Below are 25,007 nucleotides of genomic sequence, written 5' to 3'. Positions count from 1 at the left end.
CTTCTGCATGTTTTTCAAATTATAATTTTATGCTTATGATTTTATCTCTTCCTAGTTTTTCTCACAGGAGAAAAAGCCAATTCAGTATTGAAACGCTACCAAAGAGCAAAATGACTTTTTGAAGAAATAAGACAGGGCAACACTGGTTGTGAATGCAAAGAAAAAATCTGCACATCTGAAGAAGCAAGAGAAGCTTTTGAAAATACTGAGAAAACTCTAAGTACATTGGCAATTTTTAAGAAACGTTCATAGCGGGGCGCCTGGGTGGCTCAGTCATTAAGCGTCTGCCTTTGGCTCAGGTCATGATCTCCAGGTCCTGGGATCGGGCCCGCATCAGGCTCCCTGCTCAGTGGGGAGTCTGCTTCTCCCTCTCCCTCTGCCTCTCCCCACTGCTCCTACTCTCTCTCTCTTTATCTCTCTGTCTCAAATAAATAAATTTAAAAAAAAATTCTATAAAAAAAAAAAGAAACGTTCATAGCTTTGCCTACCTTTTGGATGTATGTTTGCAATCTGCATTCCCAAATTGTGTGCATTGTTATCAGTTACAAATGGATCACAAATTACGTTTGTGAAGAACTCTGGAAGTGGCATCTAACTAAGAATACTCTGTGGATAGGAGAGCCAGGTTCACTTCCCCGTCTATGAGGGCCCTGTTTCCACCGGACTCTGCTGAGCCGAGATTGATCATCCTAGCAAGGGGAAAGCGCTTGTTTCACAGGAGGCTCTGATGGGGAAAGTTATAAATACCATCACCTTACTCTGCCTCATCAGTGAGAAAGTGTGGAGGAACCTAACAGATATTGACACTGTTTTAAAATCGTTTACTTCTTGTACAAAAGACATATCCATATTTGAACTCTCCTCCGCACTCTAAGAATACTCCTTAACCTCTCTTTACTCTAGATGGCAAGCCATTCAAGGAGAGCAGGGTTGGGAAAGCAAAAGGCAGTGGTATAAATTCTGTGGAACTGCTCTGCAGTTGGAGATGACATTACCAGGGGTAGCCATTATAGAAAGATCCATTTCTGTGTACCGACCATGAAAATAACACTAGGTGCTAAACAAGTGATGTCAGATGTTCTATAAGACAATCAAATACATCTTGTATGTCACTCTTGTATTGCTTCACGTGATTTTGTTTGAGTGTACAGGTCAATGTGTGTGTTTTAACACAACTGGCTTTGTCTTAAAGTGGCCATATTCCTAGACCAATCCTAAGCTATTTTGTATGCTAAAGAGAAAAAAGTGCCATTTTTAAGTGTGACCTAAATGTTATTTAGAACCTTTACTATCTATACCAAATATCATGAAATGTTTAAAGTACAATATGGCTCATGTTTTTAAAACATACACAAAATCTGGTTCTTCATATTGTGGGTTTTTTTTTTTTTTAAAGATTTTATTTATTTGACAGAGAGAGAGAGAGACAGCGAGAGAGGGAACACAAGCAGGGGGAGCGGGAGAGGGAGAAGCAGGCTTCCCGCCGAGCAGGGAGCCCAATGCGGGGCTTGATCCCAGGACCCCGGGATCATGACCGGAGCCAAAGGCAGAGGCTCAACGACTGAACCACCCAGGCGCCCCTTCATATTGTGTTTTCTCAATGAATATAAGTTTTAGATATTCTATAGTTTTCACAAAACTAGTGACTTTTCCTCCTAATTTCCTTTAAAGGAAAGGCAAATACTTGTTCAAAATGCATTGTATGAAAGTATACTTTCACACAGTGAACAATATTACTTTGAACTTAAAAATGTAAATAATTTTGGGGCGCCTGGGTGGCTCAGTCATTAAGCGTCTGCCTTCGGCTCAGGTCATGGTCCCAGAGCATGGGATCGAGCCCCACATCAGGCTCCCTGCTCAGCGGGAAGCCTGCTTCTCCCTCTCCCATTCCCCCTGCTTGTGTTCCCTCTCTCACTGTGTCTCTCTCTGTCAAATAAATAAATAAAATCTTTTTAAAAAATGTAAATAATTTAAAATGTTTACAAGAAGGTTTAAGAATACAAAAATGCTGTTTACTCATATTTGCCAATTACATTTTGCCACATTTGCTTTATGTTTTCTCTCCCTTCCCCACATTTTTTCTAGGAAGCTGCATATATCGTGCCTGTCTACTCCTGAAAACGTCACTCTGTATTTCCTAAAAAAAAAAAAAAAAAGGGACGCTTGGGTGGCTCAGTCGTTGAGCCTCTGCCTTCGGCTCAGGTCATGATCCCAGGGTCCTGGGATCGAGTCCCACATCGGGCTCCTTGCTCAGCAAGGAGCCTTGCTTCTCCCTCTGCCTGCCTCTGTCTCTCTCTCTCTCTGATAAATAAATAAAATCTTAAAAAAAATTTACTTAACCACTATTGATCAAGTCAGGAAAATTAAAATTGATGCAATATTATTTAATATCCTCATTTGCACTCAACAATCATTCTAGTCCTTTATAGCACTTTTGTTTCCACTCCAAGACTTAATTCAAGAATCAATTCTGTCTTAGGAGCTCTCACAATAGAGATCTGTTTGCAGCTTTTAGTGTTGGCTGAATAAATTAAAAAGTTCCAGGCTTTTGTAAGTAGTTCTTGAAGAGAAAGAAAAATCTGGAGGAGAGAGAAGATATTTGGAGAGGGAGAGAAAGAAGGGCAACTCACAACCAACGACGTGTCACCAAAAAAGGAAAGGAAATTACTCCTGTCTCTGTTCCAACTCTCCAGATCCCTCAAAAATTTAAGGAAATAAAACCCAAACCGCAACTCCCCGGGGAAAACCGAGACAAAGTGGAGTAGAGCAGGCAGAAACGTGGGCACCAAGAGGTAAACTCAGGCAAATTCCTCCTTGAGAGAGGAGGGAGAAGAGAGCGGGGAAGACCGAGCAGAGGACCCGGGGCGTCTTGGTGGAGTTGGGGCGGTTTTGCCTCTTTCTTAACGTGAGTGGGGAAGGCGTTGCGTTTTTAACACAGCCCCACGGCTCTCGCCTCGAAGGGTATCAATTAGCCCAAACAGCATACGTGTTACTCCAGAGCCCGAGGAATGGCCCCGGGAGGACGGAGAGGGCGCGGGGCGTCGCACTGGGTCTGCGACCAGGACCGGGGAGAGACGCGGGCCGGCTATCAGGGAGGCGGCTGCAGCGCAAGGGTCCGCGAAGGGCCAGATGGAGCGGCGCGGCCGAGGGCAGGCGCACAGAAGGCGGGGAGAGAGGCGGTGGCCGTCCGGGCGGCGGGGCACCGGGCCGTCCGGGGCGGGGGCGGGAGTCGCGGCGCGCCGGGCTCTCACCGCTGCTGAGCGTGGAATCGCAGTGCCAGCTGTCCAAGCTGGCGGGCTTCCGGCAGGACTCCCACAGGGACAGGTAGTACTGGTGGTCGGCCGTGACCCAGGCCGGGCTCAGCACGGCCCCCAGGTCCAGACACAGCGCCAGGAAGATGCACACCAGCCCGACCAGCTTCAGCGGGGTCAGCACCGACACGCGCACCTCCTCCATGCCGCTGCCCGCCGAAGCCATGCCCCGGGCGCCGCAGCCGCCCGCCCCGCCGGAGGCGAGGTCGCCAGGCGGGTCCGGAGAGCGGGGAGCCGGACCTCCTTTGGAGGGAAGCAGCGGAGCCGCCGCGCGCCGCGAAGGTAGGTCTGCGGGGACTACCGGCCGGGGTGGCGGGAGGGAGGGGGTCTTCGGCAGCCGCAGCGACGCCTATCCCGCCGGGGACCTTCGCTGCCAGCCCCGCGCCGTGCTCTGCCCGCGCCCGCTCCGCCCCGCCCAGCCGCTCCCGGTGGCAGCAGGAGGCCGGAGGGCTGGCACCCAGCAGGGAGGGACAGTGGTTTGCACCCCACAGGTGGCCTGAGGCTCTAGTTCCAGGCGCGAAAGGCTGGCGCGCACCGGCCCCTGCTCGCCCAGTTCCCTTCTCTGAACCCGGAGGCTGGTGCGCTCAGAGCAAGTGCCCCCATGGCCAGGCTGGCGCTGGAAAAATGGGTCCTGCCTCTTATGTATCTCATACAAGTGTAATCATGTAGTATTTGTCCTTTGTGTCTGGCTTATTTCACTTAGCATAATGTTTTTAAGTTCTTCCATGTTATAGCATGTATTAGAATTTCATTTCTTTTTAATACTGAAAAATATTCCATTGTATAGGAGTCCTCCCTTAAGTGCCAGGTGGTTCCGTCCAAGACCCTTGAAACCAGGGTTAGTACAAAACTCTATATATACCATGCTTTTTCCTATACATACCTACCTAAGATAAAGTTTAATTTATAAATTTGACACAGTAAGAGATTAACAATAATAGAACAATTATAACAATATACTGTAATAGAAGTTATGTGAATGTGGTCTTTCAAAATATCTTATTACCCTGTACTCACCCATCTTCTTGCAATGATGTGAGATGATAAAATGCCTACCTGATGAGATGAAGAGAAGCGAATAGCATGGGCACTGAGACATAGCTTTAGGCTACTACTGGCCTGCCGATTTCTCAAGAGGACCATCTGCTTCCCAGGCTTCCATTGACCGCAGGTAACTGAAAAGGTGGAAAGTGAAACTGCTGATAAAGGGGGACTACTGCATATATATACTACATTTTGTTTAACCACTCACCTGTCCATGGAATGTGGGTTGTTTCCACCTTTTGGCTATTGTGAATCTTGCTACTTTGAACATGGGCATACAAATAACTGTTCAAGTCTCTACTTTTAATTATTTTGGGTATAAATCCAGAAGTGGGATTGATGGATCATATGCTAATTCTATTTTTAGTTTTTTTTAGGAACTACTATACTGTTTTCCACAGCAACTCACCATTTTACTTTCAAACCAGCAGTGCACAAGGGTTCCAATTTCTCCGCATCCTTGCCAACACTTACTTTCTATTTTGTTTTTTATAATAACCATTCTAATGGATGGGAAGTGGTATCTCACTGTAGTTTTGATTTGCATTTCCCTAATGATTAGTGATACTGAGTAGTTCTTTATGTATTTATTGGCCATTTTTCATCTTCTTTTGTGAAATGTCTATTCAAGTTCTTTGCCCATTTTTAAGTTACATTGTGTTGCTGTTGAGTTTTAGGGGTTCTTTATATATTCTGGATATTAATCCCTTATTAGATATATGATTTGTAAGTATTTTCTCCCATTCTATTGGTTGCTTTTTCACTCTCTTGATAGTGTCCTTTGATGCACAAAAGCTTTTAGTTTTGATGAAGGCCAATTTATATATTTTTGCTTTTGTTGCCTGAGCTTTTGGTGTCCCATCTAAGAAATCCAATGTCATGAAGCTTTCCTTTATGTTTTCTACTGAGTTTTGTAGTTTTAGCACTTATGATTCATTTTTATTCTTTTTCATGATGCAAGGTATGGGTCTAGTTTCATTCTTTTCATGTGGATATCTACTTTTCCCACTACCATTTGATGAAAAGACTGCCCCCCCCAGAACTATATAGTTTTGAATTATTAACCTTTTGGACTACTTGACAAGTCACAAGTAAGCGGTGCTACACTGTGAAGAGTAAAGCCTTCCACATCTTGCTTGCCTCATCAGATCTGCATCTATCCCACATCTCTGTCGGTCCCATCCCTCCCTCTTCTCCTCATCTGTTCATTCAGTAGATTCCATCCCCAGTGCTCTCAATCCTTGCTACTCAAAGTGTGGTCCAAGGATGCCACCAGGGCTGGAATCACTGGGGAGTTCACTAGAAACGCAGAGCCCTGACCTCTCCCCAGACCTACTGAATCAGAGTCTGTAGTTTAATGGGATCCACAGTGATTTGTGTACAAGTTCAAGTTTGAGAAACATCTGATCTACATCATCTCAAGCCTCTCAGGGCTCAACTTCTACTACAAGCGGCGGTATCAAAGCAGCTGCTAAACAAATGAAAATTCACCACTTTATGCCCTACCCTTCAACACATTACCTGCTGCCCAGGTGAATGGTGTTTCTTTCATGTCCCTTTTATGTCCACTTCTCCCACTTCTGACAGCTATGCATCTGGTGATATGTTAATTGATGGATGAAGATAAATAATGATGCCTTACCAAGGGTATCTCAAATAACCATCTTTCAGATTCTGAGGGAGGTGGAACTTCCAGAATGGTGGTAGAGAAGTTTGGGGAAATCTTACCCCTGGAGAGACATCTCTTAAGCTGGTGAAACTGGCATACACAATCACTCAAAGTCTCTAGAGATCCATCAAAGGACTCACAACAAAGTGAGAAGCATTTATTTAACTAAATCTATGGGAACTAAGTAAGAATGGGGGGAGACCGTGGCATTTAAGCTAGAGATGGCAAATATGACTTCACAGTTCCACCTTGCATAAGAGCTGTTCCCGGGGGCTCAGCATCTTAGGGTAGTGCCCATCTCCCCAGCTTATTGGGTGGAAGAGCCATTCTGAACGGAATCCAGATAACTGGGTAATGGAGAGAGAATTAAAGTGAAAGACAAGTAAAGTTTACTTTAAAATTATAAAAGCTCAATTTATATAAATAATTGGTAGGTCATGTAAAAAGTAAATGAGAGGGGTGTCCGGGTGGTTTAGTCAGTTACGCGCCCAACTCTTGATCTTGGGGCTCAGGTCTTGATCTCACGGTTGTGAGTTCAAGCCCCGCATTGGGCTCCACACTGGGTGTGGAGCCTACTTAAAAAAAGTAAAAGAGAAATAAAACTTATTATTAAAGTTGATTATTAAGACTGAGAGACAAGATGGTAACACTTGCAGGGAACAATTTTTCATGGCTGGCATAGACTCAGGGTGATCAACACCAGAGTTCCATTTTTGGACTACTGCCTTGGAGTGAAGTAAGTGAAAGTGTGATTTCTGATAATGCTTTATTACTTGACAAGATATCACAAATTTTAATAAAGCAAGAAAGATATAGCAGAATCATAAACATATACAGATATGTATATTTCCTTTGATACATTCTTTTTTTTTTTTAAGATTTTATTTATTTATTTGAGAGAGAGAGCGAGCACAAGAGGGGGGAGTGGGAGAGGGAGAAGCAGACTCTCTGCTGAGCAGGGAGCCCGATGCAGGACTCGATCCAGGGACTCCAGGATCATGACCTGAGCCGAAGGCAGTTGCTTAACCAACTGAGCCACCCAGGCACCCCTCCTTTGATACATTCTTCTCTTCAGTGTCTACTGAAACATTTTGTTAATGGTTTGAATGTTTTTACCAATTCACTGTCACTTTCATTCCAATCTTTGAACACTCTTTTGGTCATATGTTTTAATATTTTGTGCGTGCCTCGGTGGGGGGCACATCATTTTCTATAAACTGAATTAATATGCATTGCTTATGCTCATGATTGTCATGGAATACCTTTATTTTTTAGAGACAGCCTTCATTTTAAGAGAAGCAAGTTGATGTTTTGAGTGAAGACATCTGGCATGTCGGACTTTTTAAAAATTTATTTTTGTTATAATCAGTTTAAAAACATCATTATTCGTGGCCATCTGCTGTGTTGTAAAAATAATCCTGTTTTACAGAAGTAGCCTTTTAATTTGCATTGATTAAAATAAGGACCTTAGACTTGTGTAGTCTAAAGATAATATTCTGTTACATAATAGATGCAAAGCTCTTTACATGCACTACAAATGTGTTTTCCTCTCCCTTTTCCTTTACCATCCCCCACGGAATCCCAAGTGATTCCCTAGTCTAGAACATCTCTTCAGTGGGTATGGTTGTTATCACTACTGTACAAGGAAATAAACTGAAGTCCTAGAAGATTAAGTGAGAGAGAATAAATGTCAGGACACCTGTGCTTTCTAGTTCAGATGTCTTTTGTACCACAATACTTCATATGTTCTTTAATAAATCAGGAGCTCATTTAACAAATCTATGTCTACTCAACCAATTCACCAAATTAACCAGTGCTCTCCAAGGTCTCTGTAAAGCAAGCCAACTGATGCTCAGGGCATACTCAAGACTCAAGAGTTTGTAGGCTACTCTACTGTAGGCCCACTCCATGGAGAGATGACTGTTTACCGAGAATGATCTGTGTTTGTTAGGATACCTGTTTATAGTATTGCACATGTTCTGATAATTGTATAATTTAATTACTATTTAAAAGCAATACAGGGGTGCCTGGGTGGCTCAGTCAGTTAAACATCTGCCTTTGGCTCAGGTCATGATCTCAGGGTCTTGGGATTGAGTCCCACATCCAGTTCCCTGCTCAGCGGGGAGTCTGCTTCTCCCTCTCCCTCTGCTCCTGTCCCTGCTCTCTCTCATATAAATAAATAAAGTCTTTTAAAAAAGCAATACAAACAATATAAGAGAGAGTAGCTTATATGAAAACTAGGTTGAATACTTTGGTGTGATTCCATAAAGGTGAGACAATTAAAAAAAAAAAAAACCTGTCAAATTAAATGTGGGAAAAGCAATAACAAAACTTAAAATAATCTGAAAAAATCTAGATAGAGTCTAAATCCAATGTCACTCCTCAGTATCTGAGTTCTTTTTCTATTTAAAAATAATGGAATAGATAATCCCAATAGGCCTATATCTTTTAAAGAAATTGAATCAATAATTAATAACTTTCCAAGACAGAAAGCCCCAGATCCAAATGGGGCTACCAAACATTTTATGAATAAATTATATCAATTCTCCACAATCTCTTCCAGAAGATAGAAGCAGAGGGAACACTTCTTAACTTATGAATTATCCTAATACCAAAATCTGACAAAGACATTACAAGAAAACAGACTAAAATTTCTCATGAACATAGATGAACATCCTCAACAAATATCAGTAAATCAAGTTCAACAGTGTATAAAAAAATTATGCATTAAAACCAAGTTGGTGTAGATAGGTCCTTACAAAGTGTTATATCCAAATCACCATAAATATTGTAAATGATTTCCACCACTCTAGAGAAACAAGTCCACATCTGACAGGGTGTGCGTCTGAGCAAACTGCCAAGCCTAAAATCATTTTGCTTCACAATCACATTTTTTATTTTGAAAAATAGCATACTTACAAAAAGGGGTACATCAATTTAATGAGTAATAATTACATAAGTGGTTGTGTACCCAACACCAAATTTAGAGTAAAATATTATCAGTACCTCACAACCCCCTGTATGCTCCTCACTGATCTCCCCCCCTTCCTCTCTTCAATTTAGATACACTCATAGTTCAAAAGTTTATATTACTTATCCTTTTGTTTTTATTTTATTTTTAATACATAAACATTTGCTATTTAGTTTTACCTCATTTAGTGCTATATGAATATAATCCTAGAGCATGTCTTTTTTTTAAGATTTTATTTATTTATTTGAAAGAGAGAGTGAGAGAGAGAGAGAGAGAGAGAGAGAGAGAGAGAGAGAACACAAGCAGGGGGAGAGGCAGAGGGACAAGCAGAGTCCTCACTGAGCTGGGAGCCCACAAGGGGCTGGATCCCACGACCCTGAGATCATGACCTGAGCTGAAACCAAGAGTCTGACAATTAACCAACAGTTGCCCCAATATGTTTTTTTATGTGACTTTTTTGAACTTCATCCATATTGATGCAGGCAGCTGCTGTTTATTCATTTTTTCTGTTGTATAATAGTCCAGTGCTTATTCATACAATGAATGAATATTTATCCATTCTCCTGTGGAAGGCCATTTGGGCTGATTCCATTTTTTTGCCTTTAAGAACAATGCTGCTAAGAACATTCTTTAAGCATTGCTTAGTGCATATGTGTAAGTGTTATGTACTAAGGAGTGGAACTGTGGATCATAAAGTATGCTCCTGTTTACTTTTATTGGAAAATACCAAACTGTTTCCCAACTCATACTTCCACCAGCACTGTGTGAAATAGAGTTTTGATTGCTCCAGCTCTTCATAAACGCTTGGTTATTTCCAAATGTTTAATTTTTTATAGTTTTTTTTTTTTTTTTTTAGTGTTTAGCATCTATTCTGGTATATTGGGGCTAGCAGACTAAAAGAACAATGATTTTCTAAAGTCACCCTATTCTGTTTACTAAGGAGAGCCACGACTGTGGCTTCATTCTAGTTTTATAGCACTCCATACAACCTAAAGAATGTTGGCTAACAATTCTGTGTGGAAATACCAAATTATCTCTTGCTACCACAGCCTGTTAATTTGAATATTCCTAGCTTAAGGGACCACTGCCAGATGATGGCCTAAATACACTAAGTAGTAACATATTCAAATAAATATTTAAAGACACTTTCCTGGCTAAGAATCTTAGAGAGTGCTTTAAAATTTTAGTGTGCAACCCAATTTTAATTTTTTTCTACCTCACTTATATTCTCACAGAGCTCTTTTTGTACTCTAGAGGCTGGATATCATAAAATTCAAACATGTTCTTTTCATCTACATTCATACTTACAAGTAGAATTTTTATTTTTTTATTATTTATTTTTTTTACAAGTAGAATTTTTAAAAGGTAAAAATTTAACTACTTTAGTCTGGAGTCAAGAATCTGTTAGAATTCTTATTTCAGTGGACTTTTTCAATATTAAATACCTATTTATATGCTATATTAATATAAAGAAACTGATAAATATGCTATTAATAGTCAATGAATAATAGCATTGCCTTTTCTGTATAAAGTGTTTTTAATCACATTCAGGAGACATGTAAATAATTCTATGCAGTGCCATTTTATAAATGTCTTATAACAGATTGATACCACATTATTAAGAACCTGTTTCAAACATGAAAGAGGTAAAAAAGCAAGCCTCCCAATCACTGACTTAGATTTAGAAACCTATGTTCTCATTATGCAAGTTTTTTATATCATTTCTAAATGTTACCTCAAATTAAAATACAACTGCCATTTCTTATTCAGTTTTGCTTTCACGTAAAAACAGAACAAATCTACAGCACTCAAGCTGGAGTGAGTGCCATGGCAGAGAACTGTTAGGCACAGTGGTAGCAAGAGTTCCAGAGCATTACTTGTTATCAAAGCTGAGAATATTCTGTTATTAATTTTAGACAGATTTTTAGTAAGGGATATAGTACAAGTTTATGATAAATTTGTTTAGATAAACTTTTCAAACTAACTTACTGACATTAAAACTTGCATATAGAAATGAATGTCACCTATCATTGGAAAACTGGAAATTTCCAACCATATGCGGCATTTTTCTCCCCCTGGCCTCTTGATGGAAATTTCATCTAAATTATGCGATTTCAGATCCATGGTACATAATAACTGTTTCCAGAAAGTGCGCTGAGGACAAAAATTCTCACTTTTCTGTAAGTAAGGAGTCAAACAGGCTTAGCTCTTTGGGGCGGGTGGGGTGAGGGAAGAACGGGGTATGAGGAAGAATTCTTTAAAGGTTGATACTTCCTTAGCCACTGGTCAGAAATTAGATGTAAGGAATTTAAGAATGTATTTTTAATTGTAGATCTTCTTCTTCTTTATGCCCATCATCTGCTGTTTCTCAGGGATCACTGGCTAAATTCTTGAACACGTACAATCAGAAATACATTATTCAGATAAAATAGAAAAATACATCTTATACATTCAGGTAAAATAAATAAACCAAAGTAAATTTAAGAAGTAATTATGAAACTCCTACAGGGTTATAGCAAACACTAGTCCAAACAGTAATTCCACATGTTAAAAGGTCCATTTAATCCATAGTTGTTGTTTTGTAAATAGGAGAGAGTTGTCCAGCTAATGTCTTCACACCTTGTGTGTTCTCACTTGGTTATCTCTGTACCACTAATCTTTTCTTGTCACCACCACCCTCCCTGCTCAGACTTGCTCTCCCTGCGTCCTGCTCCTTTCCTCTCCACTATCTTACACAGGATTCCTTGTCCTAAATTAACACTGGTCATACCACCCCTTCAGGGACTTGTCCTGCTTTACATTATCATTTCTCACCCAAGATCCTCAGAACACATACGTCTCTGGACATGTTACATGGCTTTTGATGGGGAAAAAAAAAAAAAAGGAACCTGTGATCAAATACACTTGAGAAATAGAATGAAAAGAGTAAAGTCAGTTTCTTTACTACTTATAACCTTTGGTGTCCCAAAGATTCAGTGAGAATTTTCAAATTAGAAGTGCTTCCCAAACTTACTTGTCCCACAACATCTTCTCCAGAGTTGCTTTTTTGTGTTCTGCATGAGTTACTTTTCTTCATGTGCACTGCAGTGTTATGGAATTATGCGCCATTTTACTCTTGATTTCCCTTTCAAAAGACTGATTAGCGTAATCAGTCACTGGAAAGCAATTTTCATCACGAAAAAGCAGCTTCATTTTTCTCTTGATTAATAGCCCTGCTACAAATTATTCAGCAGAAATAAATAATCTGTAAGAACACAGACATTGTATGTTCTCTGTTGTTACATGATAACATATATAACATAGTATCTATGTTGTACTAGACAAACATTCTGCTATCCCAGGTAGACAAATGATCAGTGAAGCCACACTGCCTTGTATTTCTGTGATATTCCTCTTTTATTTGGAGAACTGGGCCCTTAGCACTTGTTTTTGTTTTTTCTCATTTCTATATGAACCTTTGGGTTTTTGAGAAAACACATTTGCCTAAGATCTGTTTGAAGAGAGAGAAAATGCTTTTTACATATCAGTATCACAAACCAATGATTCCTTATTTCTATATGTATGTTCTGTCACTCACACTAAAAGCAGTGTCTATCTGAAGCAACAAAGTTGCAAAAAATAGCACAGAGTTCCTGTATACCCTTCACTCAGCTTCTTCTAATGTTAACCTCTTACAGAACCATAATGCAAATTATCAAAACCAGAACATTAATGTTAACACAATGCCATTAACTAAACCACAGACCTTATTTGAATTTTGCTAGTCTTCTCAATAATGTCACCTTTTTGAGTCTACCATCCAACATAGCTCCCCATACTGCATTCAGTATTCATGTCTCCTTAGTTTGTATCAGTTCCTTATTCTTTTCACGCCTTTCATGATACTGACACTTTCAAAAGCACTGGTCAGTACTTTGTTGAATGTTCCTCACTTTGGGTTTATCTGTTTCTTCCTAATGATTAAAATGAAATTATGTATTTTTGGCAAGAATACCAAAGAAATAATCTGTCCTCAGTGAATCATATCACAGGATTCATGATGTTGAAGTATCTTATTGCAGGTGATGTTAAATATGATTCCTTGATTAGGTGATGTTTGTTACATTTCTTTAAATAAAAACAAAAAGTTGCTGTTTTTTCCATTTGTGGGTAATAAATATCTTGTGAGGAAAGGCTTTTGAGACCATGCAAATATCTTGTTTCTCACCATACTTCCCCACTAATTTTAGCATCAATCAACAGTTCTTGCCTGTACCAATTCTTACTGTGATGATTGCCTAAAGGTGATTTTCTATTTCCCTTATTCCTTCTTCACTTATTAATTAGAATTATTTTGTAAAGAAGAGCTGCACTTTCTCATTTCTTAATGCAATTATTTATATTAGTATTGACTCTTTTTACCTTGGAGCATCTTGTGAGTCAACTATTCTATAACTTGAACTTTGTGAAATCTTGACCCAGTCAATGAAATAACAATAAAAATATGTTGACAACCACCAGGAATGGGCTAGCAAAGTAGTTGGAGCCTTAAATTCTAACTACATTTAAGCCTTTACTAAGCATCATGACTTTTTCACTCTCAATGTACATTAGGCATAAATAGTCATCATTTTGTAGGACCTACATGGCTTTGTAGTATGTCATTAACACTGATGCTTAAATATAGTAATTACCTCCAGTTCTTCTGTTTTGTACTATATATGCTTCAGAAAATTACATTTTTCTTTATTTTTTTTTAAAGATTTATTTATTTGAGAGTGCCGAGGGGAGGGGCAGAGGGAGAAGGAGAGAAAGTCTTAAGCAGACTCTGTGCTGAGCAGAGCCTGATGTGGGGCTGAATCTCATGACCCTGAGATCATGACTGGAGCCAAAAATAAGAGTTTGATGCTTAGCTGAATACGTCACCTAGGCATCCCACATTTTTCTTTAATAACTGGTATTTTATAGTATTTCTGATAAATAGGAGGAAAAATATACTTTCTTTTTTAAAATAATTTTATTTATTTGAGAGTGCGTGCATGGGGAGGGGGCAGACAGAGAGGGACAGAGAATGAGAGAGAGAGAGAGAATCTCCAGCAGACTCCCTGCTGAGCTCGGAGCCCCACCCAGGGCTGGATCTCATGACCATGAGATCATCAACTGAGCTGAAATCAAGAGTTGGCTCCTCAACCAACTGAGCCATGCAGGTGCCCCACTACTTTCTTAATATAATGACAAAATTTTTTCCCCAGGTAATTTTTAGGGACTGATATTTATAAATTCAATTAAGTTGGGGTTTGAAATGAAGATTATGTAGCCCAACCCACCATTGAGCCATTGTCTCAAGCCATGCCTCCTGAATTCCCCTACGAGCAGGCCAGTAATATCTTCTATGCAAAAAGTCTAGGACAATAAAATGATTTAATGAACACATATACCTCTATTTTTCTTTCTCTCATCTATCTATCTATCTTTAAGTTTCTCTAAAGATTGTGACTTCTAGGAAAGTTTAAGAATCTTTTTGTTTAAGAAATACAGCAATACAGGATTTTGCCTGATAATTCTAATACACGATACCTGAATATGTGATTTTGCCTGTTTATGTTCCAAATTTCTTGTGTTCCCAAACTTTGTTACATTTGTTTATTGTATTTCTTCCATAAACCTATGATGGTTTAAACTTTCTTCCTTTTTAAACTCCCTGATGAAATTTAGACATAAAGCATGAGATTAGATACTATATAAATCAAATACAGCTTATGACCTGAAAGAGGTTTAAAAATACCAGTAACCATTGTTATAGGAACCCTGTGTAATGTTACTAGAAGGGTGCATTTGAGGTATTGTAGGAGCTTAAAGAAGAAATGCTTTGTGAAAATAGAGGCTTTTGTCAGGATTAAAGAAGAGACACACTTTAGATATGTGGATAAGGTAAGCAATAGAATGGAGGTAAGAGATTCCATCACCAAGGTGGACTCAAGGTCAAATTTATATAGACATTGAGTGATGGAGAAATCTAAGCTAGTATCTGGAACAAAGAGAAGCTGGTGACCAGAAGATCACTTAGGGGTAGGTAAGAGGTAATGATAATTTGAACTAGAAGCAATGAAAACTGAAAGAAAGAACAATCAAGCCAGACTCTGAACTCCTCGTATCCTAACCATTGCTTGTGTTTGAGGGGTGAGGAAAAGACAGAGGTAGAAAATGAATGATATTGTTGACCAGTGTGGCTGGGATGAGGACAGGAGACTGGCAGTACCATTCACATTCATAGGAAGAAGTCAAGAAAAAAGTTAGCCTATAGAGGGGTATGTGGTTGTGTGAAATATACCGGAGATTAGCTCCTGGCAGAACCCTGGGACTTCACAATTCAGCAGTCTACATCCAGATTTTAAGAAGATAAACTAAGCTGGAGGCCACAGAGAAGTTTAGAAATGAGTGATGCTGTTAAACATTTAATTAATTTGATTATATATGAAAAATTGCACTATTGCATTATTAATAAAGGAGGTGTATCTTGTTGACTCATGTGCTAAAATACATAAATACATATTTGCTTTGACAGTGCAAGTCATTTAAATATTGTTTTATTTATATTCACAATCTTTATCATCTGGAATCATGAAGAAAAAATGACAGAAACTGAATGTCAAAAAATTTTCCAATGTGGATCAAGAAACTGGTTAGCTTATTCATGGAATAAAGGTCTACTCAACATTAATTATGTTTGGCACTGAAACAGTTATGGTGGAAGATGCAAGAAAATGTAAGTTTATCCCTTCTCTTTAGTGACTTATAATCTTGATGAGGTCAAAGAGTGTTCTCTTCTGAATCCTGATGAGACTATTATATTTTCATTTGTTACCTCATCTTAGATTCTGTCACCAAGACTGGACCATAAGCTCCTTGAAGTAATATGTCTTCTACTTTCTTTTAGCAGTAATAAATACTGTTGACTATTTCTTCAAATTATTAATGACACACAATGAAGTCCACATATTCCTTTCCTGAAAACCAGTCTTCAGATATGATTTATAAATAACAATGGCTTGAAAGATTTTACAGAGACCCTTATATAAAAATGGGTAAAATATTACTGTGTGGTAACTAACATAAATGAGTTAAACTTAATAGTCTGTGCCTCCTTTTTGGAAACTTTGTTGAAAATGGGTTGACTTGAGTTCAGTAGCTGACACCAACACAAGTGAATCTTTTTGTTTCAGAACTTAACATATATTGACAATTATTTCCTATAATGAGGTGGGAAATAATACATAAACATCAACCATTAATTACTAATTGAAGCACTTCAGAAATCCCATATGATGCACTAAAATTAATTAATAGGGACTTCCATACTTAAAGGAGGTGTAGGGGTAGAGAAAATGGCGTCCAAATCAAGAGGGCAGGTGCCAAAACTTTCAAACCAACCAAATTACCATGACCTGCTTAAATGTCAACTGTGTAAAATATACTATGCTAGGTGCCTGATAAATAAGATGTAATGTTCTCTGTCCTCAAAGAGCTTACAACTAAATTGAAAGTAAACCACACACCTCCAATAAGAACACAATAAAACACACACAGAGTATAAAAGAGAACTCTATTATAATAGTTTCTGACAAGTTATATGAAGAGTAAAGCAAAGTCCTTGTAATGAAATTGCCTGACACAAAAGATGAAAATAATAGTTTATACCTATTAAAGGCTCACAATATGCAAGGTAGGCAGATGAGGAAACTGGCACAAAAAGATGAAGTAACTTGTCCAAAGCCACACGATTGGTATCAATGGTACTCAAAATCAGGTAAAAAATATTCCAATGTCCAGGACTTTCTGTATGTCATGCTACCACCCCTCTGTGGACTGAACTGTGTTCCTCCCCCCCCCCCCACCAAATTCATTATGTTGAAGTCCGAATCCCAAGTGTGACTATATTTGGAGACTGGACCTTTAAGGACATAATTAAGGTTAAATAAGGTCATAAGAGTGGGGCTCTTATCCAGTAGGAGTGGTGTCTTTGTAAGAAGAGGAAGAGATACCAGAGCATGCTCTCTTTACCTCTCTCTTTCTCTGTCTGTCCATGCATGGAGGGAAGACCATGTGAAGACACAGATGCCTTACCAGAAACCAACCCTAATGGCATCTTGATCTTGGACTTCTAGCTTCCAAAACTGTGAGAAAATAAATTCATGTTGTTTAAGCCACCCAGCCTGTGGTATTTTGTTATGGTAGCCCTAGTAGACTAAGGCACTTCCTGTAAAAGAATAGACATGAGTCTTATCTTTTACCAACAATGGAGCAACATTAGTATTCTTACATAGTTTAGAACTCTTTTCTTTAGCCTATTCCCAAGTTCTCTGCACGTATGTGTGTGCGTGTGCACATGTTCGTGTGTGTGTGCATGCACACACACAATTTTCTATAAGTAGTGATGTTTACTTAATTATGCACACACTTTCCAATAGTTAATTGTAGATTATCTCACGAAGCCTAGAGGGGCTTCATACTTGCATAGTACTGGCTTGTTTCTTCTAGGAAGAAAAGAGAAAGATAGTAAGAGTCTGGGATGTACTAGAGAGCTTCCATACGCCATTAAAAAAAACTTTTTTTTTTTTTTTTGAGTGAGAGAGAGGAGGGTGGGAGGAGCAGAGGGAGAGAGAGAATCTTAAGCAGGCTCCACACCCAGCATGGAGCCTGATGCAGGGCTTGATCTAAAAAAAACTTAATACTTAAGTTCACTAGGAAATTTCTTATACGTGTCTTTCATACACACAATCAGTTTGTCAGTTAACTGTCTATGGCAAACTTTAATGTTTTAATAAACTAGGTATTAATTGATGTAAAGCTTGGTATCCTGTAGGTCAATGCCATTATAAACCACACTAAACAGTTTAGAAAATCAGTAACATATTAAACAAAGATTAGTACTTCTGGAATAAGTTAGGAAATAGTTGTTTTCTGAAAGGTTGTGACTGATTCTTTTGCTTTTTGGAAGGTATGCTCATTTATAGATATACAGATTAGGCGGGAGGCAGGGAAAGGGAGGTGGCCAGAATCCAGGCCTGATGCTCGTTTCTGTTGCTTTCTCCACACACAAACCCATTTATCGACATCGGCTAATTAGAGGAAAAGCAGGGAGTAGGGTGACGTATTAGGCAGTTTTCTTGAAATGGGAGTTTGCTGTGCCACAGTCAGGAGTGGTGCCGATCGGGTGCGAGTACTCTTCAGGCCGGGGCTATCGACCTGACAGCGCTGCTTGCACAAAAGCAGCCAGTTGGAGAAATGCAGATTCCCAGAAGACTCAGCGGCAACCCTTCCCAAGGCAAGACTGTCTGTGTTCTGTCAGAATATACTCCTCTAGGGGCGCCTGGGTGGCTCAGTTGGTTAAGCGACTGCCTTCGGCTCAGGTCATGATCCCGGAGTCCCGGGATCGAGTCCCGCATCGGGCTCCCTGCTCGTCAGGGAGTCTGCTTCTCCCTCTGACCCTCCCCCCTCTCATGCTCTCTCTATCTCATTCTCTCTCTCAAATAAAAAAAAAAAAAAAAAAAAAAAAAAAAGGAATATAGTCCTCTACCTGAGCTTCTGGAGAGTCAAGTCGGAGAATAACCGGGGAATGTGTGTGAGGGCAATAAGTGAAAGCAGCATCATGCTGACTAATCCTTCTTGAAAGGAGTTCACAGCCTCTATGAGACACGTGCTGTTGTTGTCAGAACCCCACACACCATACTCCAAGTCCCTTCAATAGGCCTATCTCTATAGGTTATATCCTTTCTGCGAAAAACCTCATTTCATGTTTACTTTCCTCTCTTCTCTACTATGTGTTCTATGGCAAAAGGTTATTAACATGAATACTATCTTATTAATGCACCAGAGGGGCAAAGGTACTGTAAATGATTTGTAAAGGATCAAGGAGATACTGTGTAATGTAGAATGAAGAACATTCAACTGGGAAATGGGAAATCTGCGTTCCTCTTCTGAGCTCGTGACTAACTATTGGGTAACCATGAGGAAGTGACAACATCCCTGGATGTAAAGTATCTCACGTGGACAACAAAGGATTGGATGAGATCTTACCTGGGTCCCTCCCAGTGTAACATTCTATTCCAGTGATTACTGCACAATTTCTATGTGTAGTCACTATGTTGAGCACTTTCCCATTTCCTTTGATTGTCACAACACCCTTGGGAGGTAGGTGCCATCACCCCCATTTTGCTGCTGGAGAGCCACGTCTAAGGAATGTGCCATAGACACAGCCTGCAAGTAGCTTAGCTGGTTTTCTGTATCCTAATAACTATGCTGTGCTCCTCACCTGGACTAAAAGGTTATTAATGGGAAAAACTATATTTTGTTATCAAACTACCAGTGGATTATTAGCCACTTCCCTGAGCTGCCAGACCTCCTCATTAATGCCCTAGACATCTCCCCCCACTACCATATGATCCATTCAGCAACTAAGGGGGCATGCCTGGCACAGCCTTCTAGAGTCCTTTCTAGAATTAGGGCAATTTTCCATAAACAGAGTCATGGTGTCACTCTCCAGTGCAATAACAGACATGTGAACACTAATAAATCTTATAACATAAATTTTAAAGGCTTTGGGTTAGATATGCTATATTTTTGAAAGCTTTAAGGTTGAAAAACAAGTCTCAGGGGCGCCTGGGTGGCTCAGTCGTTAAGCGTCTGCCTTCGGCTCAGGTCGTGATCCCAGAGTCCTGGGATTGAGCCCCACATCGGGTTCCCTGCTCCGCGGGGAAGCCTGCTTCTCCCTCTCCTACTCCCCCTGCTTGTGTTCCCTCTCTCGCTATGTCTCTGTCAAATAAATAAATAAAATCTTTAAAAAAAAAAAAAAAGAAAAACAAGTCTCAGAAGCAAGAAGTAAATTTTTCAACCAACATCCTACAAAACAAACAATGGAGCATTGGCCATATGAATGTTTGCCTTTTCTTTCTATACTCTCTCCCTACCCACTGCGTTAAGAATTTCCTTTAAAAAAAAAAAAAAGATTTTCCTTTTTAAACTATTGTATTGTTGGCTGGACCTAAGGAGACTTCCAAGGGCAGAAGGTATTAGTGTTTGACCTTAACAGATTGATATGATTACTGGGTACTAAGCGTCTTGTTGAATTTTGGGGGCCTGCATACTTTTATCTTGGTTCTCTCTTTCATCTGTGCTTTTCATTTGCTGAGAACACACTGGTTCATATTTGGACTTAAATCCCTGCTTGGGGAGCTCAGAACACTGGCTATGCAGCCTGTTCATTATGTATCTGTTGAATTTATTGTTTCCCTGGCTAAGGGCAAGGATTTACGTTTATCAGTTTTATGCCTTTGCCTACTGGTGACTGAACTAGTGCCCACTGTCTGAGAGAACTGTCCCTATGGGGGATTAGGGCAAGGCCTGAGAACACTGAGTAAGGATTAGTATTTTAGAGTGATGCTATTCTCGGAAGTGTTATGCATAATAAAGGAAAGAGATGATTTTCCTTTTGATTATATCAAATCTAGTAGGTCTGTGTTCCTTAGGTTCATGTCATTCACATTTGTACCTTTCTCTCCCTCAAGGTGGTATATATTGTCACATGGTGACATTAACTACAAAGGTTTTATCTTATTGAACTTCCAAGAGCTGAAAGTTATTTGAATGGACAATTAAAGGTACAGATATTATTTTGGATGATGACAAACAACAGACAGAAATTGTTACCCTGTAGTCTCTACTTAGCCCTGAGATTTATAGGAAATCTGGGAAATGGTGGGTGGCAATTTCCTCTTTAGCAGTTGAGATTCACCATAAAGCATTTTTTCCTTGAAATATTTTTTAATGACAAAATTTTTAGAATAAAGTAATCCATACATTAAAGATCTCTTTTGGGACTATCCCTGCATATTGGGATTGGAGTTAGGCATATGGAGAAACTAACACAATATTCTAAGAGTACAATACATGGTCTGTGTCCTCAAGGGCAAATCAAAGTAGCGAGGAAAGATTGAAATCCAAAGTAGTAAACTAACAAAACAATATTTTTACTGGAAGCTCCAGGAATTCAGCTAGGTTTCCCTCCTGAGTAGCTGTGTGAGTCACTGCAAGTCACACCAATCTTCCCCGGCCTCCATTTCTTTACCTTAAAGAGATGAGCTGATAAACAAACATTTGTTGAGCAGCTATCATTTTCCAGGTACTGTCAAAACTATTGGGGAATGAGGGAATCATTGAAGCCACAGTCCAACTTTATGAAATTAAAGTCCAGAAGAGAAGGCAGCATTTTTATAACTAACAAAAAGAGATACATGTTAGAAAAGTTTGTTTTGAGCAAATATTGTAGAAGAGGAGGAAAATTCCTCAATGTCCCTTTCAGCTTTGCAGTACCAGTAGTTCTGAGCATTGCTTGTAGGTACCAGAGGGGGCAACACAAATTTTGTTTTACATAGAATTGGGGTTTTGTCCTGTCTGATGGCTCTCTGAAGACTCAGTTCCAAGGGCTTTTGTTTTGCAAACATGAAACTTTCTCACAGCTGGATAGCCTCCCAGTGGGCATTTATCAAAAGCATTTAATGGCAAATGTATCAGCCCCAGCCATCTGAGACAAGAAATAACAGATTAGAAAAATACTTTGAGATAAAGAAAGAAAAGCCAACATACCAAAACATATGGGATACACTGAAAGTAGAGCTGAGAGTAAAATTTATAGCTGTAAATGCTTGCATTAAAAAAAGAATAAAGACTTCAAAACAATAATGTAACTTGCTACCATCATAAACTAGAAAAAAAAAAGACTAAAGTAAATCCAAAGCAAGCAGGAGGGATGATAAAAATTAGGGTGGAGATAAATGAAATAGAGAATAGAAAATGATAAAGAAAATCAATAAAACGAAAGTTTGTTCTTTGAACATATCAAGAAAAAAGGAAAAATCATTTGATAGATTAAGAAAAAAAGAGAAGACTTGGATTTCTAATACCAGCAATTAAAATGGGACACTACTCCTGGCCTCACAGAAATAAAAAGGATCATAAGAGAATATAATGAGCCACTGTATGCCAACAAATTATGTAACCTAAATGGGAAGGCCAAATTCCTATAAATACAAACTATCAAACCTGACTCATGACGTAACAAAATCTGAACAGACCCATAACAAGTGGAGAGATTTATGTTGATCATTATAAATATAACAACAACAACAACAAAAAGCAAAACCCAGGACCAGATGGCTTTACTGGTGAATTCTAGAAGACATTTAAGAATTAACACCAATTGCTCTCAAACTCTTCCAAAGTAGAAGAGAAGGGAACACTTCCTAACTTATTCCACAACGTCAGTATTACCTAATACCAAAGCCAGACAAAGATATCACAAGAAAACTACAGAAAAATAGCTCTTATGACTACAGATGTTAAAGCACTCACCAAAATACTAACAAACTGAATCTAGCAGCATGTTATAAGGATCAGACACCTTGATCAAATGGGATTTATCCCAGAAGGGTAAGGTGGTTCTACATATGAAAATCAATCAATATTATATACCATATTAATAGAAGAAGGAAAAAAATCTCTACACGATTATCTCAATGTATACAGAAAATGCATTTGACAAAATCCATACTCTTTCATGATAAAAACATACTACAAACAAGGAATGGAAGGGAACTTTCTCAACCTGACAAAGGGCATCCAAAAAAAATCCACAACATAACATTAATGGTGAAAGACCGAATACCCCTAAAATTAGAAACAAGACAAAGATGTCTTCTGTCACCATTTTTTTTTAAGATTTTATTTATTTATTTTAGAGAGAGAGAGTGTGTACATGTGAGCAGTGTGGAGGAGCAGAGGGGGAGGAGAGGGGTGGGAGGGGGAAAGAATCTTAAGCAGACTCTGTGCTGAGATGGAGCCTGATATGGGCCTTGATCTCACAAACTTGAGATCATGACCTGAGCTGAAACCAAGAGTTGGTCGCTCAACTGACTGAGCCACCCAGGCACCCCATTCTGTCACCACTTCTATTTAACACTGTGCTAGAAGTTCTACCCAAGGTTATTAGGAAAGAATAAGAAATAAAATGCAACCAGATTTGAAAGGAAGCAGTAAAACTTTGTGTTCGTAGAAGACATGATCTTATATACAGAGGTCTTAAATAATCCACAAAAATTATTAGAGCTAATGAGTTCAGCATAGTTGTAGCATTCAAGATCAATATATAAATATCTATTATATTTCTATACACTTGCAATGAAAAATCCAAAAAATGATATTAAGAATACAATTCCAGGGGCGCCTGGGTGGCTCAGTTGGTTAAGCGACTGCCTTCGGCTCAGGTCATGATCCTGGAGTCCCGGGATCGAGTCCCGCATCGGGCTCCCTGCTCAGCGGGGGGGTCTGCTTCTCCCTCTGCCCTCTTCCCTCTTCCCTCTCGTGGTCTCTGTCTCTCATTCTCTCTCTCTCAAATAAATAAATAAATAAATCTTTAAAAAAAAAAAAAAGAATACAATTCCATTTACAACAGCATCAAACAGAATATACTTAGTAATAAATTTAACCAAGTAAGTACAGGACTTGTACACTGAAATTTACAATGCACTGTTGAAAGAACTTAAAGACAATGTAAATAAACAGAAAGGTATCCTGTGTTCATGCATTGGAAAATTTAGTTTTGGTATGACGGCAATACTAACCAAATTGATCTACAGATTCAATGAAGTCACCATCATAATTCCAAATGTGTTTCTTGCAGAAATTGACAAACTGATCTGAAAATTCATATAGAAAACCTATGGGTGAAAATATTTGCAAATTATATATCTGATAAGGGCCTAGAAACTAGAATATATAAATACCTCTCATCACTCAATGAAAAAAAAAACAAACAGCCCAATTGAGATGAATATATATTTCTTCAAAGAAGACATACAAAGGGCCCATAAGCACAGGCAAGATGCTTGACATCATTAATCAATAAGGAGATGTAAATCAAAACCACAATGACGTACTGCCTCACACCTACTAGAATAATATGATAAAAAAAAGATAAGAAGTATTTGTGAGGATGTAGAGAAACTAGACCCTTCATACATTGCCAGTGTGAATGACACAACTTGTGTAGAAAAACATTTTGTCAGTTCCTTAAAAAAATGTAATCATAGAATTACCATATAACCCAGTGATTCTACTTCTCAGTATATACCCAAGAGAATTGAAAACATATGTTCACACAAAAACTTGGACATAAATATTCATAGCAACATTATTCGTAATAGCCAAAACTTGGAAACAATCTAAATGTCCACCAACTGAAGAATGGGTAAAGAAAACATTGTGTGTGTGTGTGTGTGTGTAATGAAATATTATTAAACCATAAAAAGAGTGAAGTACTAATACATTCTACAACATGGATGAACCTTGAAAACATTATGTTAATTAAAAAGCCAGTTTCAAAAGGCCACTTGTTGCATAATTCCATTTATGTGAAATGTTCATAAAAGATAAATCCATAGAGACAGAAAGTAAATTAGTGGTTGCCAGGGAGAGAATAATGGAGTGAGTGCTTAATGGGTACAGGCTCTCCTTTTGGGGTGAGAAAAATGTTCTTGAATTATTTATCGATGATAGTTGCACAACATTGTGAATATAATAAAACCACTGAATTGTACATTTTTAAATGATTAAAATGGTAAATACTGTTAAGCGAATTGTATCTCAATTAAAAAAAATAATTGCCAAAATTATAAAAACATAATTCAGTAGGCAGATGACTTCTTTGGAAAAAAGAACAATATCAGCAAATCAACCTGCCAAGTGAATATGAAAAATGTCCTGGAAATCTAAGAAGAGAATGTGCATTTTTAATTATTCATGACACTGATGCTCAGGAAAAAATAAATGAAAGGCACCTCATTTTGTAAGAATTTAATTCAATTTATATGCAGTCCTTCTAGACTATCTTTCCCATGAGGCCAGTTTAAATACAGATTTGAATGAAAAGTTGCAGCTTTGTCCCTTACATTTTTTTCAGCCACAATCATCTCCTATACCC

The 25,007-nt window shown here is 38.8% G+C and overlaps 1 non-coding gene across 1 annotated transcript; it reads right to left on the bottom strand.

Annotated features, from left to right (window-relative positions):
- Nucleotides 1-6,571: 6,571 nt before the first annotated feature.
- LOC118010634 lies at nucleotides 6,572-6,629 on the bottom strand. The gene has a single exon (XR_004679274.1). It is a non-coding gene; the product is annotated as a U7 small nuclear RNA (small nuclear RNA).
- Nucleotides 6,630-25,007: the final 18,378 nt, after the last annotated feature.

This window comes from Mirounga leonina, unplaced genomic scaffold (assembly GCF_011800145.1).
Source record: "Mirounga leonina isolate KUSES-001 unplaced genomic scaffold, KU_Mleo_1.0 Mir_101609, whole genome shotgun sequence".
Taxonomy (NCBI): Eukaryota; Metazoa; Chordata; class Mammalia; order Carnivora; family Phocidae; genus Mirounga; species Mirounga leonina.
Note: the sequence above shows the minus strand (reverse complement) of the source record. Positions and strands in the feature narration are given on the sequence as shown.